Below are 20467 nucleotides of genomic sequence, written 5' to 3'. Positions count from 1 at the left end.
AATAGCTGGGCGTGGTGGCGGGCGCCTGTAGTCCCAGCTACTCGGGAGGCTGAGGCAGGAGAATGGCGTGAACCCGGGAGGTTGCAGTGAGCCACAATCACGCCACTGCACTCCAGACTGGGCGACAGAGCAAGACTCCATCTCAAAAAAAAAAAAAAAAAAAAAAAAAAAGAAAGAAATGAAAAAAGAAAAAAAAAAACGAGTCTGGAACCTCCCCCCTTCTCTGTCTTTTGCTTGCTCTTTGGTAAAGTGACATGCCTGCTTCCACTTCACCTTCCAGCATAAGTAAAAACTCCAAAGCCTCAGTAAAAGCCAAGCAGATGCCAGTGCCATACTGGTATAGCCTGCAGAACTGTGAGCCAATTAAACTTCTTTTCTTTATAAGTAACCCAGCCTCAGGCATTTCTTTATAGCAATGCAAGAATGAGTAACACAGAAAATCAGTACTGAGGACTGGGGCATTGCTATAAAAATACCTGAAAATATGGAAGTGGCTTTGGAAATGGGGAATGGGCAGAGGTTGGAAGAGTTGGAGGGCTCAGAAAAAGAAAGATGGGGGAAAGTTTGCTACTTCTTAGACAGACTGGTTAAATGGTCATGACCAAAATGCTGATAGAAATATGGGCAGCAAAGTCAAGGCTGATGAGGTCTCAGACGGAAATTAGGAAGTTACTGGAACTGCAGTGAAGGTCACTTTGTTATACCCTAGCAAAGAACTTGGCTCCATTGTGTCCAAGTCCTTGGGATCTGTGAAAGTTTGAACTTAAGAATGATGACTTGGGATATCTGGCAGAAGAAATTTCTAAGCAGCAAAGCATTCAAGAGGTAGCCTGACTGCTTCTAATAGCCTGCAATCAGGTGTGATTAGTCTAAGGAATGACTTAAAGTTGGAACTTATATTTAAAAGGGAAGCAGAGTATAAAAGTTGGGAAAATTCACAGCCTGGCATTGTGGTACAAAAGAAAAGCCTGTTTTCAGGGGAGCAATTAAAAAGGGCTGCAGAGCAACCACTTGCTAAAGACAATGGCCTGACTAAACGAGAGCCAAGTGCTAATATCCTAGACAACAGGAAAAAGGCCTTGAAGCATTTCAGATCTTCCAAGCTGCCCCTCCCATCACAGGCTCAGAGGCTAATGAGGTAAGAATGGTTTCAGAGGCCAGACTCTGGACACTCCTGCCATGTTTAGCCTCAGGACACGGCTGCCCTAGCTCCAGCTGTGGCTGAAAAGATTCCATGTACAGCTCAGGCTGCCTCTTCTGAGAGTACAAATTGCCATATGCCCTGGTGGCTTCCATGCAGTGTTAAGTGTGCAGGTGCACAGGATGCAAGTGTGACACAGGCCGGCAGCTTCACCCTAGATTTCAGAGGATGTATCAGAAAGTCTGGGTGCCCAGGCAGAAGCCTGCCATAGAGGCAGGGCCCCCACATAAAGAGACTCTACTAGGGCAGTGCTAAAGGAAATGCAGAGTGGGAGCCCCACAAAGTGTTTCATACCTAGTGGAGCAGTGGAAAGCTGGCTGCCACCCTCCAGACCCCAGAATGGTAGAGCCACCAGCAACTTAAACTCTTCAAGCCTGGAAAAGCTACAGACACCAGACTCCAACCTGTGACAGCAGCCACAGGTACTGCACCCTGCAAAGCCATAAAGCACCAGTGTGCTCTGAATGTGGGACATGGAGTCAAGGATTATATTGGAGCCTTAAGGTTTAATGCCTGCCCTGTTTGGTTTCAGACTTGCTTGGGGCCTCTTGCCCCTTTCTTTGGGCCAATTTCTCCCTTTTGGAATGGGAATGCTTACCAAATGCCTGTACCACAATTGTATATTGGAAGTAAATAACTTGTTTTGATCTTACAGACTCATAGGCAGAAGGAGATGAGTCTTAGATGAGGCTTAGGAATTTGTACTTGATGGTGGAATGAGTTAAAACTTTAAGGACTATTAGGAAGGGATGATTATATTTTGCAATATAAGAAGAACATGAGATTTGGGGGGCCAAGGGCAGAATGACATAGTTTGGATGTTTGTGCCCTCCAAATCCCATGTTGAATTGTGACCTCCAATATTAGAGGTGGGACCTAGTGGAAGGTGTTTAGATCATGAGGGTGGATCCCTCATGAATGGCTTAGTGCCATCCCCTTGGTGATGAGTGAGTTCTTACTCCATTAGTTCACATGAGATCTGGTTGTTTGAAAGAGTCTGAGACCTCCCCCTTCTCTGTCTCTTGCCCCCGCTCTTGCCATGTGACATGCTGGCTCCTCCTCGGCAGTAAGGAGCAGTACTGAGAGTTCACCTCTAGCATCCACCCATGTTTCCGCCCTGCAAAAAGCATGCACATGGCTCAGCCTCTCTCATCTACTTCCGAGTCCCCAAAAAGAATAGGTCTCCTTCCTCTAAGCCATGGCAGCAACATTAAGAAGCAGCATTTTCTACTTCCTTTCTTCTTATGTGCCTCTCGTTGCCCCAGATAGCTTGTTACCTCCTGGCTTACTATTTACCAAAGTATTCCAGCCTCTGGGGTACTTCAGCAGTCTCCTAGAAGTAAATTCCTGTAGGATGGAGAGATGCAAGGTATATTCTAACAATAGTGGAATGATTAAATAAAACATCATACGTTCACCAGGTGTGATGGCTCATGCCTGTAATCCCAGCACTTTGGGAGGCCGAGGCGGGCAGAGCACTTGAGGTCAGGAGTTCAAGATCAGCCTGGCCAATGTAGTGAAACCCTGTCTTTATTAAAAATGCAAAACTTAGCCAGGTGTGGTGGCACGCACCTGTAATCCCAGTTACTCAGCAGGCTAAGGCAGAAGAATTGCCTGAACCAGGGAGGCGGAGGTTGCAGTGAGCTGAGATCATGCCATTGCACTCCAGCCTGGGCAAAGGAGCGAAACTCCATGTCAAAAACAAACAAAGTAAAATATGGTACATTTGTACCCAGAAAACAGGTTTTATTGTTTTTGTGACTTAGATCCAGATAAAGTTACCTGGAAAGATTTTCAGAGTATATTGTTACTTTTTTTGTTTTGTTTTGTTTTGAGACAGTGTCTCACTCTGTTGTCTAGTCTGGAGTGCAGTGGCACAATCACCGCTCACTGCAGCCTCAAACTCCCAGGCTCAAGCAATCCTCCTACCTCAGCCTCTCATGTAGTTAGGACTATAGGTGTGTGCCACCATGTCCAGATAATTTTTCTTTCTTTTTTTTTTGTGTGTGTGTGTAGAGATGGGGGTTTCACTATGTTGCCCAGGCCAGCCTCGAACTCCTGGCCTCAAGCAATCCTCCCACTTTGGCCTGCCAAAGTGCTGGGATTACAGCATAAGCCACCATGACTGGCTGTATTATTAAAAATAAAAATAAACCGAACAAAACATAGTATGAGCTCATTTATAGAAAACAAAAGAAAACCACGTACAAAAACAAAAATATATCTTTATGTGCATGTGCACATGTGTAACTATGTAAATACATAGAAAAAAGTCTGTAAGAATACCCACCAGACCAAATAACTTCAAAAACAAGAAAGGCTTTGATGGGGACTAACAGGGCTTTTATCCTATATGTAGTTTACAATATTTAGAAACAAGAATGCATTCACTCTTCTGGAAACACCAGTAGCAAAAAAAAAAAAAGAGAGAGAGAGAGAGAGAGAGAGAATGTATTTGCATATCACTTCAGTAATTAAAAATATAATTTTTTAAACTTGAAATTGTTATCAGATTCTTTTTATCCTGTAGAACTTTGCTTTAATGACTTACATACTAGCACCAGAAAGGCAGTGGAACTAGTTCCCACTTGGGCAAGGGTTTGTTTACACTGCTTATCTAAAGTTAGAGCCAACAATGCTAATGATTCTGAATAGCACCAGCCACTCCTTGGCCATCCCCTCCCCTCCCACCCACAGATTCAACTATCACCTCTATGTGGATGACTTCCAAATGCCTCTTTCCAGACACAGCCTTTCCTTGGAGCTACAGTCCTGACTTTCCAACTTCCTCTTCAGTAGAGCCAACACATGATGTACAAAACTAGACTCCTGTCATCCCCCTCTCCCTAATTCAGCTCTTCTGCCTAACTTTCTACTTCCTTTGAACGGGCACCTCTTTTTTCCCCTAGAAACCCAGAAAGGAAACTTCCTAATCATCTGTAGTTCTCCGTAGTCCTCTTTATCAACACACCCACCCCCAAGTATCCAATTAGCTGTCACATTCTAATGAGTTTTTGAAAAGGTTCTTTCCAACTAATAACTCCCTGTGTTGCCACTGATACCACCTCAATTCAGATCCTTTCCATACATCATCAGGACTAGGAGAATCACCCTAAGTGGTCTCCCTGTTCTTAACTGCTTTGACCCATTAACTAGATGTCCCATTTGGTAAAGGATCAACATTCCAGCCTGCCACAGTCATTTTGAGCCTTCATTCCATCACCTATTGTATTAGCTATGTTCCCAGCTTTGAGTCATTTGCCAATTTGGGAAATATGGCTTTATGCCTTCTCCAAGTATCTGATAAAAAACGTTAAAGTGAGCTGAGACAAGAACAAGGTTCTGACTACAGATCTGTTTCCAAGGAAACCTAGAGCTTAGTACTAAAGAAAGTAAATTAAAAAAAAAAAAAAGGTATCGTTGCATGTTTTTGACACCATCTCATTTATACCTTACAACAATCCCCTTGTAGGAGGTATCGTTACCCCAAATTTTAGAGTCTTTGAAACTGAGGCTGAGAATGGCTAGGTAAACATGTGAAAAAGTCTCACAGTTATTAAATGGTAGACTTGTCATTTGAACTTGTCTGTTGATTCCATAGCTCACGGTTTTTCCACCACACAGTAGAAACCTTTGCTGGATCCTTACCTTCTAAAAGATAAAGCACATGTCTCTTAATCTGCACTGAACGTCTTTCACATTCTAGCTCCAAACTTGTCTTCATAATAATAGATTACACTACATGTCAAACACAGTAATAAGTTTTACATGCTCTATTTCATTTAATCCTCACCACAACCCCATGAAGTAAGCGCTGTGATTACGTCCATTTTACAGATTCAGAAACTGAGGCATAGAGAGATTAAAAATAGCTTAATCTGTAAATCAGAAATTATCTAAAAATAATTTCTTAAGAATAGCTTCATCAAGGTCCACCCAGTTAGAAAACAGCAAAGCTGGATCAAACCTGGGTATGCCTGATTCGAGAGATATTTAGGAGTCAGAATGGACAGGAATTCCCATTTGTTCAATCTATCAGCATGTACTTCTTGAGACCTTTATCACATGTTCAATATTGTGTGAGGGCTGGAGATAATAGAAATGAACAACCAGCAAAAGTCCCTGGCCTTGGCTTCATAGGGCACACACTCTATTGGGAAAGACAAACATTAGAAGTGAAGGCAGCAGCGTGTCATGACTGGGAAGGTGAGGCCTTCAGTGCTAAGAAACCACAGACTCAATCAGGTGAGGGTTTTGGTCTCAGCAAGTGGTTTGATTAAGGTTCTATTCACGATGGGAGATCACAGGAGAAATGGGTTTAGGAAAAGACGCATTCAGTTTGGGACATGAGTTTTGGGGAGATGCTACCCAGCCAACCCGATATGCAGCTTTGGAGCTCAGAAGTGAGAAGTAGACTGTGGAGAGGCGTGGAATCATTGGTGTAGAGGTGCAACTGCACTCACAGAGGTGGATGTCCTTACCAGACATTTCTTGGTAAAGATGCTGAGAAGTTCAGGTATTTGCGCCATGTCTTTCTAACTAACTGAAACATCTTTGATGGCAAATCCTAGATATAGAACAAGGAATGCAGTAAACATTCCATTTACAGAACAAACAAAAGTCCTTCATTTCAAAACGAGTAACAAAGCCATAAATCAATAGTAGAGCATTTATGTGAACTAGTTACTCCAGATTAACCTGAATGGCTTCCTCAATACAAGAGTAACCAATGTCCTGGGCATCCTCCCAAGTTTTTGCTGAGTCTTCCCACTGAATAGAACTGGTCACAAGGTGAGCATTTGCTGCCTCTCCTTGTACATTCTAGTTTGATTCCTTGCAATGTGCTAATTCTTCAAATTAAAAATAAATTTCTTCAAAAAGGAAGGAATGAGGATGGAAATGTTTAGCAAAAGAAAACACCAGGTAACAGCAACAAAAGCCTCTTTCCCATGAGTGAAGTTACAGAGTTTTAACTAAGCCCCTTTAACAAAACATTGTCAAAATTTACAACTTACAAATGATTCCTCACTTATAATGCTTTGTTCTATCCTTCCATAAATAAATAAATGTCTGAAACCCTGAGAAACAGAGAGTGAGCAATATCGTGTTTCACAAATGTCCGAAAGTGTCAGGTCCTCACCTGCATGGTCATCTGGCTCAGGTAAACTCAGGTGGGCAGTTGCTATGGGGACCTTGCTCACTATTGCCCCCACCAGCCAGCATAGTGCCTAACACAGGAAAGTGACTCCAAATAACTGCTGAATGGATCAGTGATGAACGGATAAGAAAAGATGGCTGAAAAAAAGTCCAAAATTGTGGGCAAAAAGGAGACAAGGATGAGGGGTAACACATAAGTAACAAGAATGTGAAGAAGGCAACCAACCACCTTCTTACATCTTGGGCTCAGATTCTCCTCACTTTCTCCATAAAGACACCCACACAGTAGCTAAATCTTTGGGTCAGTTTCTGAGTCACATAGGTGCTGTCAAATGCAAACTTAAAGTATTTGACATTTACGTTTTATACCTGCTTTCTATTTTCCTTTCTATTTGCCTTAGGAACACTTTCTCCCCCCTTAGCTTTCACCTAAACTAAAACTTGACATTGAATTAGACTATTACTAGATTCTAAGGTCATGATTTGGATCAAGCTTCATCTTGCAGGTTTACTGCTCTGCTATTTAATGTTTTACTCCAGAAAAGGAAGTCCACACTGCGTGTCCAGAATCCTTAAGGATGGTGTCTATCCATCTGATGGTAGAGTTCCAATTCTGCCTGTCTTGAGAGGAACACAAAGAAATGAGAGCATCCTTGCTTACAATTTTTTTTTTTTTTTTTCAGATGGAGTCTCACTTTGTCGCCCAGGCTGGAGTACAGTGATACAATCTCGGCTCACTGCAACCTCCGCCTCCTGGCTTCAAGGAATTTCCTGCCTCAGCCTCCCAAGTAGCTGGGATTACAGGCGCCCACCACCATGCCCGGCTAACTTTTGTATTGTTAGTAGAGACGGTTTCACCACCTTGGTCAGGCTGGTCTTGAACTCCTGACCTTGTGATCCACTTGCCTCAGCCTCCCAAAGTGCTGGGATTACAGGCATGAGTCACCGTGCCCAGCTTATAATTTTTTTAAAAAGGCATTTCATTTTCATCTCACAGAAAGGCCATTTTAGAGGCTACCCTTGATTTAACACCAAAACTTCTTAGAAGAGCACAAGCCCCAATTACCCAATCCATGGTGCACACTTCATTCTCCTTATACTCGCCCACATAAACAGTGTTAGCTCCTTACCACATCTGAAGCTGCACCTGTCACTCTTAGGAAAGCACACGGGGTCTCCAGGAATTCAATCTATGCACACTCAGGAGCAGCAAGCTAATTTTAATTCTTGCCTTTGATGACCATGGCTAAAGTAGAGCTAATTTTTTAAGTTCAAAGTAAAATCTAAGTGGCTTCTAGATTAATATCTCTATTTTAGAGATACAACTGATTAACAAACAGACAATGAACTGCCACAGCAGGATTGCAAACATGGTTTAATGATGGGAAATTTGTGAACCTGATAGAACACATCAGTAGGTCAAATGCGAAAAAGCATAAAATCATCTCAAAGATTACCTTTTTGGCATTTGATAAAGTTCAACTCCCTTTCATCTTTTGCTTAAACCCAGGAATACAAAACTACTTCTTCAAAGTAATTTAAACTATTTTAAACCAAAAGCCAACATTATGCCTTCTAGAAAGTATGAAAAGCATTTCCATTAAAATCAGGAATAAAACAAAACAGTCTATTATCCTCACTCAGTTATTAATGTTCTGGAATTTCTGATTTAAAAGAGAAGTAATCATTATTTGTGGGTAATACAATTCCTTACCTAAAGAGTGCAGGAGAATCTACTAAAAAGTTAAGTTGATTAAATAAAAAAATATAAAACCTTTAGAAAACAATGAGTAAGACATAGAACTTCTCCACTATGGACCACTGACCCCATTCATTTCAGAACGGGTATTCCTCGAGTGGTCATCTGCAAGATTTGTGCTCAAATAAACTCTATACTTAATCATATTTTCTGAATCTCATTACTTAAAGTTGACAATCTTCATGATAGAATGTTAAGCAAGGAATCTAGGATCCAAAATTGGGTATGATGTATTTACCATGTGATCCCAATTTTATTCAAAAAAACAAAAGTCCCTGTTCTACCGCTCCCCAGCTAGGTAGCTTAGGACAAATCCATCAGTCTCTTAGGAGACAGGTACCTTCAACTCCTCCAAAAGCAAGAGGGCCAAGCTTGGACCCTTCTCCTTTCTTCCCCTCAATTTTAAGTATTGGATAACAGCACATAACCAAAAATTAATAAACAAATATAAACAGAAGTATGTCTGTATTAATAATTTAAGATAAAATATAGAATTTTAGTTGTTAAAGCAAACTTAGGTTTTGGATTAAAGATTTTTTTAAAAACGAATATCTCCTAAATAGGTGATATATTTTATATCTGACCACTTAGACAGTGATAGTTCATTAGAAATACATAGCATGGCGAGAAATGAGCACACTCTCCTAACTTCTCTGACTAATTTGATCTAGGCTTGCCTGCCTGCAACAGGAACACCCTCCACCTGTTGTCAGCCATCCCATGACTTGGCATTAGAGACACCCGGACCATTCTCAGCCAGCAAAAGGCAGTCAAAAGCCTAGATCCAAGAGTGTCACAAGAGAGCATGCAAGGTTGTCTGATGTCTGTGTTGCACTGACGGTGCAGGAAATTGATTTTTGGAGTTCTTTTTGCAAACTTATATAGCTTCTACGCATAGCTCAACAGTTCCTGCCTTCTTCTCTTAGATTCAAATAATAATTGAGCATGTTTTTTTCACAACTACCTCTAGATTTACCAATCCCTACCACTGTAAATTTTAAAACAGTGCCCAAGCCATGATGAAAGAAAAACCTCAAGCACAGTAAGCCAAACTGGGTTAGAAGCAAATTAGCCTGCTGAGTAGTAGAGAAGTGAATCCACTCAGACCCCGGCAGTTACCCAAACTGCTCAAGCTCTGCTCTGTCATCCAAATTCACTCTGCCTTTGTAGAGGGAAAAGGAATACAATTTCATGCCCAGAGTATTTAGCTTTTGTGAATTTTATCCACTTTTCTGAGATTGACAAAACAGGCTACTAGAGAGGGCTTAAGTTCTTCCAGGGAAACATTTCATATGTGAAAAACATGCTCAATCAATGAAATCTGAGTTTGTGTTATTAATAACAACAAATGAATCGAAACTTTCTTTAGAAATGACAGTAACTTGAAACAACTCCTGTGATATCCAAATTAAGCCATGTTATGTGATATTTTAATCCCAGATTTGTATAGCATGTACTTCGTCACGTTTTTTTCCCAAATGATTTTTTTCCATTCTCCAGATTTTCCATAGTCAGTAATATTATATAGTTTAAACCTAAAGTGAAGTCATCAAAACAGAGTCTCTCCTTATATCTGCCTCTTCCTTAATTCTGAATATAGCAGCCTTACTGTTTTATTATTATTATGTGGCTAGTCCTATAAAGCAATGAAAATACACAAATGCTAGCTGAGTTTTGTTATAGCTCTGAACTTGTGTGCACCCATCATCAGCCCCTCTAAAGGACACCTTTCATTATTTTTACAAATGGAGCACACTTCCTGGAGGTTACCATACAACCACACAGCCAGCAGTGATGCCACTACTAAGAAGAGATAAGAGGTTTTGGGCAAACATCACTGATGACACTGGCCAGTACTGTTTGACTAATAGCCCTGTCAAGATTAGGCACCCTATCTATGTTTTGTTTTATTTTCTCCAGATATCTTCTTCCTCCCCCATTCAAGCAAGTAGCCCTGTACTCACTGCTTCAGAGGAGGGATATGGGGGGCTGGGAGCAGACCCGTGAGCCTTTTTGGCTTTTGTTTTAAAAACTTAAACCCTAAGAGCACAGAGGAAAGGGTTAAAGGGCATTAAATCTGTATCATAGACCCAATATTGAGCAGAAATAGGGAGGAGACTGGAGCTTTACTCTGACCCTTGCCCCTATTCCAACTCCTACTGGCTGGTAGTCAGGGTAGAAAAGACAAAACGTCTTGTAAGTCCCGAAAGCAGAAGGAACCTCGCTTCCTGGCAGAAGGCAATGAGACCTCAGAGACTTCAGGGCGCTGTGGCTGCTGCACCCATGAGAGGCAGCTCAGTGGCACTGTATATGAAATCACCCACAGACAAGGACAGTGGCTATTTCAGTGGCAGCCAGGGAGAGAGGAAGTAAGACCTGCTGCTGCAACACCACTCAGAGAGCAGTAGAAGGGAACCCCATGAAGATAGGAGGCTAAATTCTTTTCCTGCCATTCAACTGGGAGACTCAGTAGCAACAATAAAAATTATCAAAGAAGCTAATATTTGTTAGAATTCTTATTCTAGACCATGTACAGTTCTAAGCCTCCGACATGAGTTATTTCATTTAATTCTTACAAAACCTATTTGGTAGGTACTACTGTAACCCCTCTATAATGTAAATGAGGATGATTAAGCCCAAATAGGCCAAGTATCTTGCACAAGGTCATGAAGATTATGAGTGGTAGAGGCAGGATATAAATGAACCTAAGCAACCTGACTCCAGATCCCAAACTTATAAAATGAAATGAGGGAAAATACAGAGTTATATTTCTTGTACATCCAAGTCTATGGCAAGTCTATTTAGTTCTTCTCAAACTTGTCTCTTTATGTAACAATAGAGCCCCTGTTTCACGCAAAATCTAAAACAGAGCACCAGTATATAAGACAAATAAGAGCAGGACTACTCAGTAGAAGCCGAAGTAAACGACTGAGATCTTCATTCCCCAGCATCTCCCTCACCCTGCAGAGGCCCCAAACACTCCTGGAACACAGTTTGAAAACCCCTGCTCCAAACCAATATCACTCTGAATTATGTGCTTGAGAGACAAAAGCAGCCCAGCTAGAACACTAACAACAGCCAGCATAATCAAAGGAAAAAGGCAAAATAATCCCTCACTGGCAGTCACAGAGGGCCATTCCAATCTGGGCACTGACACTAACCAGCTCAAGTCTGAGCACTGGAGGGCCCAGAGGTGGTGGAATTCCGGGCTGGAGCAGAGAGTCAGGAATGAGGCAAATCCAATAAACAGGCAGAGGCGGAAGCAGAGCCAACAGGGCGCCGGGGCCAGCGGTCTGTGGTGAGCAAGGCGGCTGTAGGAACAGAGGTGGGAGCGAGAGGGAGGCCAGCCCAGGAACCGCTCCCACAGCTTCAGGCTGTCCAGATGCAGTCTAGGAGATGGCAACAGTGAAAACTTACGAGTATTTCAATAACCAGTGTTCTGGGGAAGAAACAAACAACTACATTGCCCTCTTTCTCTCCAATTCCAACATTGCATTTTCCCCACGAACAGTCACGTACCGTTCAGTGGCTGATAGCGTCAGACTCAACAGCCAGAAATGCCTGCCTTTGGGAGTAGTTTGGGTGACAGTTAAGAGTGCCAGAATGCTTGGACTCACATCCCAGATCTGCTGCATACTAGCTGTGTGACATTGGGCAAGTTAGTTAACCTCTCAGTGCCTCAGTTTCCTCATCTGTGACATGCAGATAACAAAAGTACCTACCTAGAAAGTGATTGTGGGGATTAAACAAGTTAGTACCTATAAAGTGCTTAGAACAATACCTAGTACAAAGCTCTCACTAAATGCTAGCTATTATCATTCTCTGATTTTTATAGCTTTCTTCTCACTCTGACTGCTTCCTCTTTATTCTTCTATGCTGTATTAGTTTCCTACAGCTGCTGTGACAAATGACCACAAACTTAGTAGTTTAAATAATAGCAATGTGCTACCCTACAGTTCTGGAGGTCAGAAGTCTAAAATGGGTTAGTAGGGCTACATTCCTTCCAGAGGCTCTAGGAAAGAACTCATTTTCTCTCCTTTTCCAGCTTCTAGAGGCTTGGCTCATGACCCCTTCCTCACATCACTCCTGTCTCCCTCTTCTAAGTATACTCGAGATTAGTCAGAGCCCACCCAGATCATCCGGGATCATCTCAAGAGCTTTAATTTAATCACATCTGTAAAAGTCCCTTTTGTCATGTAAACTAACATATTCACAGGTTCCAGGCATTCAGACTTGGACATCTTTGGGAGATCATGATCTAGCCTATCATCTACACCTCCCCAAAGCCTAACATTGCAGACTGGAAAGACTTGAGGAGCCCTGGGGGAAGAAACATTAGTTTCTTAATGCTAGTTAGCTAATATTAGTAGCTAATTTTGAGCACTCAGGAGGTGTCTGTCTCCATGCAAAGTGTTTTAGGTGAACTATCTCACTGTGGCCTCAAAGCAACCCTGTACAATTACTATTGCTATTTTACGCAAAGGTCAGTTGCTCCTCCAAGGTTGTACTATGTAAACCCCAGGGAAATTTGATTCTAGAGAATCTTGAATTTGACAAATAGAGTGTCCAGGCTCCATACCTTAAGCCATGATAACTGGATTCGGGGAGTTGGGTGGGGAAGGATCATTAAGGGCCTCAGAGATTGTGCCACAAGAGGTACACATGCCCCTGGCTGCAAAGAGACAGGGGGTCCTGCAGAGGCCATGCTAAACTACACACAAAAGGTCAAATGTCTAGAACATCTCCTCCTACTCAAAGGAGAAACCTTGGGGTTACTCAATAATTTCTTCAAAGGCAGGTTTGGACTAAAAATCTAAGAAGCGATCACTGGGGCTTCCCATTACTTGGGGAGGGGAAATGAAAAGTCCATTCTTGCCCCCAGACCAGTATTGCAGTTCCAGTCAAACTCCCACAAGAAAAGAGGAATTCACAGTTTCCCTAGAAAGACTTCCGACTGAGTCAGATTGATGCAGACCCTCTGAAAACATGCCAGGAAGGCTTACAATCCTGGTAGTCCACCAAATGGCCCCCGCCTGTAACAGTTGATCTACACTAGGACCAAACTGCCGGCCACCCTCCACGCCACAACAGTTATGAATATGTAAGTCCCCAGGTGCCAAAGATTTCAACAGGAGCCCAATGGTTTCACCAGCACCCACCTCTTTTCCTACCAGTTCTTACACAGTGAATGCTCAAAAGCAAGTGTGGCTGACACAGGGTGGAAAGGGGCAAGCTAAACAATTGCTAAGCACATCTATTACGGTGGTTGAACCATCCACAGCATTTCAAAACCTCAACTGCTAAACAATTTAGCCAGATCACTATGTGAAACTTTCTAATGAGCTGAGTTAAAGCTATTAGGTTTCACCTAGCCAAAAACAAAAAACAAACAAACAAAAAAAGACGGTTATTTGTTTTGGGTCATGAACCCAGAGGTTAATGTAGGCTAGCACAGTGGTCAAGAGAACAGACTCTGGAGACAGCCCACTTTGAGTGGTTCCTGACACTAGCACTTCCTTGCTGTGACTTTACACAAGTCACTTGACCTTTCGTCGCTTCAGTTTTCCCATCTTCAAAATGGGCATAATCATGGAAGTCCACACTCCCTAATCCAAATTCTGAGCAGCCAGCCAACTGTGATTCAGCAGCTTTATGGATTTTGTAACGGTAAAAGTGCATATGCCATATATTACATAACACCTCCAATGGTATCTGCAGCAAATAAAACATGCCCATAATTTCTGAAGTAAAAATGTACATGTAGTTCTCACCAAGTGAGAAAAATAAAGACTGTCATAACCTCACATCAGTTCAGACCAAGTTTTGTAGCCAAATTTATGAAAACCACAGTTTTCAGAGCTTTTTTGATTTTGGAAATACAGGTAAGGGATAAGATCTCTCACACTGACTGCCTAATATATAAAAATTAAATGAGTTAATTGATAAAAGTGCTTGGAGTGGTGCCTGGCATGTAGTAGGCACCATAGTGTTACCAACAACCACTTCTATTATTTTCATGTAAAATTTGGAAGCTTTAAAGTTATGACTAAATTTCATTTGGAAACCAGTACACTTTGGAGATTAATAGGTATTACCCCTTTGAAACAATCCTCTAGGGAAGGATTTTCTGAGATGGTGAAAATGTTCTATATCTGCACTGTCCAATACAGTAGCCACTAGCTGCATGTAGCTTTCAAGCACTTGAAATATGGCTGGTTAATTTCATTTAACTAATTTCAATTCAAATGTAAATAGCCATATGTGGCTAGTGACTACCATATTGGACAATGCAGCCTCCAAGGGCTTGGTTCCCAATCTGGCCCATAAAAATCTATTCAAGCCATAACACAGATGAATTATAGCCTCCGTAAAAACCCTGCATTCTGCATCCAGGGAGCAGAGAGGAACACAAGACGCTAGAAAGAGTTCTGCCCTTCTTTGTAGGCCACATGGTCGGCCTATAACAAAATGCATCTTTGATATCTTCTTCCTCTCTTTCTTCATTCCCTACTCCTCCATCTCCAACTCTCCTCTTTGGGCCTTACATAATTAAATCACACGCTTCCCTAAAACCCTATCAGAACCTTCCAGCCCTCCTCCAGAAGCACCATACTCCCCAATCACCTGTCTTCCCTCCCCTCAACCAAACCCCTACTTGCTCAATGCCACACATCTCAACTGAACGTTGGGAGGAAAGCAACTTCAGCAAACAAATTCACACTCTAAGCTGCTTCTACTGCTTTTGGCTTTTTCTCTGCTTCTGAACCCAGAAGCTCTGTTTTGTTGTTCTTCCACCGCAGAAGTAGTTCCAGCAGAGAGAGAAGGCATTAGGACCATAGCAACTGTCCTGTATAGACACCTGTCAGCCAGGCGTGTGGAACACACATGCACGCGCACACACGTGCAGCACAGCCTCACTCTGTGCAAATCCCTCCTCTTGCCCAGGCATGGGAAACATCCCCTGCTGCCTACTTTAGAAAACTCTTCCACCATACACAGTAGTTTTTCAATCTTCTTTTATTCATTTAGAAAGTTACAGGTAACAAATTGCACATCAAACGATTTTTTTTTTTTTTGAGTATACAACAAAAGCCCAGCGAAGAATGTGACTAAGAACGGTTGTAAATAGAAAAAGAAAACCAGCTGCCTTCATTGGAATCTAGCTTCTAACCCACTGGAGTATGGAATTTTTAATGACAGGTCAAACTTGGAGCACATCCCAGGAGTTTATGTTACTAAGAGGACTGGAAGAATGTCCCTCCAGTTCAATCTCACCTCTTACCTGGTCCCAAGGCATGAACCAAAGATGATTATTAGACAAGGCTCCCAGGTATAAAAGGAATTTCCCCCATGGGGCTGTAAATAAAGGATAGTGTTAATGGTAAACATTATACATTCCTCTAGCTCCTTTCAATTATATTGTCTCCTTCTCCAAAGTAGATATTTATGTTGTAAAACCAAAATCTTAAGATTTAATACTGGCCCACAATTATCTCTAAAGAGTCTTCTAGGTGCAAGCATTTTGCCATGAAAGCCACAGCAAATACCTTTAGTAGGGAAAATGAGACATCTACATAAATAACTCTCAGAAGGTGGAGAGCAGAAAGGGCCCTGGAGAAAAAATCCTGCAGGAATCAGAGCAGGCGGAGTTTGGCTGTTTCAGGAAAAGCCGCACAACACCAGCAAAACACAGTTTGAAGGATGGTTAGACTTTAGAGTGGTGGATGTGGGAGAAGATGTGCCATCATATGGTTTAGAAGACTACACCATGAGACATTCTTCAGAAAAGTATTCATGAAGACATAGATGCATGCAGTAACCTAGAGTTAGTCCACCTCTCTCCTCAATGACAACTGGGCACCTGTACAAGCATCGATGGGGTCACCTGCTTCCACCTCCCAAGTCAGGCTCTCAAAAATTCTCCCTAGGGGGGTCAAGCATTCTTGGCCACAGTAGCGCCCATTCTGTGGCAGTGGCCCTGCCTTACCTCTTCGGGGGTATAAGAAATATGAAAACACACCAATCCTGCAGAGATCTAAAAGACCTACAGGCAAATTTTGCATAATGCAACTGAAATTATGACCTTCGTGCAAATAACTTTTCGAAGAGTGAAAAGTTTTAAGTGAATCCTACTTAACATGTATTCAGGGAACTCACTATTTAAAATGATACTGATTAATCACTAAATGAGTCTTACACTGAATAGTTGGTTAAGTCGGCTGAACCAAGTGTCTCATGGCTTCAATACAAAGCAAGGGGGCGAAAGCTCCCACAAATTTACGCTGTGCACCTAACATTCGCCACGACAGAAGACCTCTTGCTCTAGTGTTATTTATTACTGTGGCATTAAAGGACTTGAAGGAAAAGCTAGCTATTCTTCTAGTTACCAGTTAGAGCGGGACCAGGTCCAATATTGTATTTTCTAGGACTTGATGTACACAAATCTCTCCAGGAACAATCTCTTGAGCACTTTCCTTGAAATACTGCTGCTAAGCACTGCCACAAAAAGAGCTTATGATTTTCTTTGCACTGGCCCCTCCACACCGCACTCACAACACGGAGGGGTGACCTGAGGCAGACGTCTGGAGTGAAGGTACTGGCAGGGTGTCTTTTAGCCCCTGCGAGGGCGGCCTGCATGCCCTGGGGTACCACCCGCCTCGGGTCCCCCGGGAGGGCGAGGACACTCTTCCGCCAGGTACGCGGGGTCGGGCTGCTCCCTTCGGCGGGTCGACTGCCTTGGGAGAGAATGAGCCCATCCTTCCCCTTCTCCAGTCCTCAGGAACCGAGTTACAGAGTCGCTTCCTCACCTCTTCGCTCCTGGCGAGTTTCGCCGGCGTCCCCAAGCGCTAAGTCCCTCTGGGACCCGCCGTCCGCGCGCCTGTCGCTAGCGGCGCCGGGTGTCCCCGCTACTGTGTGTCAGCTGCAGAGCCGATGCCCAGGAACGCGCAGGAGCCAGGCAAGTGCCCGAGAGGCAGAGCCCGGGAGGCAGAGCCCGGGCGCGCCGCCGCTGCCCCTCCCGCCGCCCGCCGCGTTGCCCACGTTGCCCAGCGTTACCGTGTGGACCCGCGCAGTTCCCAGTCCGCGCCCGCGGAGCTGTGCGCGCTGCCCGGACGGCGGCGGCTGCGCGGGCGGCAGCGGGGCCCCCGCCCTGGGCCGGGCTTTCCCAGAACTCGCCCGCCCCGGGTGAGAGGCCGCTAGCGCCGCCGCGGGCGGCCGAGCGGCCGGGGGAGCGGCCTGTGCCGGGCCCGCCCCCGGCTCCCGCCGTGCGGGGAAGGCGGGCGCGGAGCGAGGACCCGGCCGCCTCCCCAGAGCTAGCGGCTGGCGGCACGACCCCTTCCCAGACCCCTGACCCTGGCCCCTAGGAGCCATCCTTTCTGGCGGGAGCCAGAGAGAGCGCTCTTGGGGCGCGCGGCTCCGGGAAGGGCGGGAACTCTGCACACCTCAGGCGGCGGGAATGTACTCTCACACTACCCCAGGGAACCATCCCTGGTTGACAGATATGGAAACTGAGTCTCACGGCAGATAAATGACACGATCAAGGTCTCTGTAGTAGATGGCAGCACCAAGTCTCGAATCTGTTCTGTCACTCGTTCATTTAATACATATTCATTGAGCCCCATCAATGTGCCCAGCGTTGTGCCAGGCTCCGGAAATACTCCTTTTGCTGGTAATGCGGGGCCATCCAGGCCTGCGGACTCCTAATCCAGTACTCTTTCATTGCTCAAGCACACCTGAAGATCTTAACAGCTAGAAACCATAGGCTCTGCACAGAACCTCCTTAGCCGCTGGAGCGGCTTTTATGAGTCTTACGAGAGCCTAGGACCTGAAAAAAAATCAAATCATCATCCTCCTCCCTTTCCCTTAAACCTGTTCCTCCTGCCTCTACCTGTTCTAATGGAAGACCCTTCCCTAGGCCTGACCTCTTCTCCTACATCTGATCAGGACCCATTCCTGTGGCCCATATCGCCTCCGACTGTCCTCTCCCTTGGACCATATCAATTCTTCAAACCACCTCTGTATTATTCTTCCTCTTTTACAACTTTAATCTATGCAGAAACATTCATTGGCTCCCTGTTGCCCTCCAGACTAACTCCTCATGGCTATAGTAACCCAGCATGCCCTGGCTAATAAGGATCACCCAACAGAATGTCTCTCCCACTCCAGCTCTGTACCTGAACTTAAGCTGAGCCTTCTACCCGGAGCATCACCGCCTCCTCCCACACACTTTCCTCCTGCTCATGTTTGACCCTTTCTTTCTGGTCCCTCTTAAAAGTGATCTCCCCTTCTTGGATGCTCCAGAACACAGGAGAGGTTGGAGCAAGAATGCACAGGAGGCCCAAAGAATCCTGCTGTTAAGAAAAATCTGCCTGTCTGGTCCTTAAACTGTCTTGCTGTTTTCTCACCACTAGGACTTTAATGAAAACTAACATGACTGCCTCCCTGGAGAGCTGATTTCAGAAAGGTCTCTGCAGAGGGCTCTAAAGAAATTCTTTGTTCCTTGAGATCTTGGGATTTTACCACTAGGACAATGAGAAGTGGTAATTCACTCAATCCCTGAGGCTATGTTATCCTGAACAAGTAAATAAAGGGCTAAGGACACAGGTAGAATCACTGACAATAAACAAGGTAGGCTATTTATTTAATATACAGTATTATATTATGGTTTTATTATTCATTTAATGACCGAATAATATCAAACTTCATCCATCACCTGGCACCCCCAAAGACTTTTTTTTTTATTTGGCACGTGGGAATAGATAGCTACAAACCGGTAGATGCACAAGCGGTTAACATTGAATCCTTCAAATGAGTCATTGCGTGATTAGTAAGCAAGGCAAATCTAGGTCTGTTGTGCAGGAAAGTTATCCAAGTGTGATAATCATTGTGGCCCCATCCCTAGAAAGGGGCGCCTTCCTCAAATCTTTGCAAAGAGAGCAGGTCCAGATCAGTGTCCTTTGCTCGCCCCATGGCTCCCTCTCTAAATGAGACTGGAGGGAAGTCGTGTCCCCGAGGCTGCCTCACCGCATTGGAATGTCTGAGCTAACAGTACTTCCAGAGTGTTCACTGCTCCTCTGAACAGCACTGCCCAGACTTTCTGGAGATTTTAATTCACTCCCCAACCTCGCCAACAGTTGCACACAAGGTGCCTTTTTTACACCCTGCTCTCTGTTCAGTGAAACACACAGACCATCTCAGGGGAACAATGGCTCCATTCAAGACTTTTTCAGAAGTGCACCATCTAACCTCCACTCTGTGGGCTGCTGCCAGCCATTATCTAGAGGAAGAAAGACTGTCAGATAAAGCGCCTGAGAATTGGGAAAGCACTGGATAATTTCCATGGAAAATTCAGCTTCAGTAAACTAAGTTATGCATCTCTTTATACAAGACCATTCTGCATAGACAACAGCAGCAGCCCCAAGAAACAATGCTGTGGAGACTTTATTTCAATAGAGTGCATCTATGTTTGAAATTTCAGAAGAAAGCACACATGTCTTTTGAGCTTATTACATTACATAACGGTCTCTAGTCAATGGAAATTGATTTAAATACATGATAAGCATAGAGATTAGGGAATTTAAGTAGTAAAATTATTTTAAGAAACGGAACCATCTTCCCTCTTTCTTTCTGCCTCCCCTATCCTGTAATTTTCAGAAAGGAGGTGGGGGCAGTGGTCTCTGACTTCATGGTGGTGGCTGCCAACAGGAGGCCCCACACCCTCTACTGCACATATTACAGAAGAAGGATTGGCGCTTTGCCACACTCAACAAGCCAGCCATCAGTTAACCCATTCATAAACAAACCATTAGGTTGGGAACTGAGTAGTCAGTGTGGGCGCCATTGACTAATGCATTGATCTTTGTTAAACAGCTGCTGATCGTCAAACAGAGGAATTTGCCAACAGACATCTGGGTAGCACAAAGGCCAAAGAAGGACTGAAGGAACAAGCCAGACCTTAGCTTTTCCAGTTGCCGTTTCCTCCCTTTCGAAGTCACTGTATCAAACTGTGCTGGACTTACTAGCTGTCTGCAAATAGACTAGTGTGTTCAGACGGTGAGCAGAGAGTCAAAAACACGCTTCCTAGAGTTGTCTTGTATGTGAGGTTAGATGTCCTAAGGCAGTTGAGGTTGATGAAAAACAACCAGCTTGTTAAAGCAGTAGGTACCTCTACCTGTATGGCATGGTTAGAAGTGAGGGTCCCAAGGGAATAGTAAGCAAAGCAGGGAAAGATGATCCTAAACATCCTCTCTCAGTGCAGCCGGTGTTAGGGGAACAGAATTTGGTGTAGGACCACTTGAGTTGGACGCTCAGATCCACCCCCAAGCTGTAAATCCTCGGACAGGTTACTTACT

The 20467-nt window shown here is 43.9% G+C and overlaps 1 protein-coding gene across 10 annotated transcripts in view; it reads right to left on the bottom strand.

Moving 5' to 3' along the window:
- Positions 1-17289, bottom strand: part of PLCE1 (phospholipase C epsilon 1) — a 349469-nt gene extending 332180 nt beyond the window's left edge. For 8 of the 10 annotated variants that reach the window (XR_012417971.1, XR_012417972.1, XM_005565986.5 and 5 more), the window contains exon 1: positions 16925-17289. The gene's annotated coding sequence lies outside the window, so the exon portion shown is untranslated. The remainder of the gene's footprint in view (positions 1-16924) is intronic. The other 2 variants (XM_045361217.3, XM_074002230.1) reach the window with 1 other exon arrangement.
- Positions 17290-20467: the final 3178 nt, after the last annotated feature.

Source organism: Macaca fascicularis, chromosome 9, assembly GCF_037993035.2.
Source record: "Macaca fascicularis isolate 582-1 chromosome 9, T2T-MFA8v1.1".
Lineage (NCBI taxonomy): Eukaryota > Metazoa > Chordata > Mammalia > Primates > Cercopithecidae > Macaca > Macaca fascicularis.
Note: the sequence above shows the minus strand (reverse complement) of the source record. Positions and strands in the feature narration are given on the sequence as shown.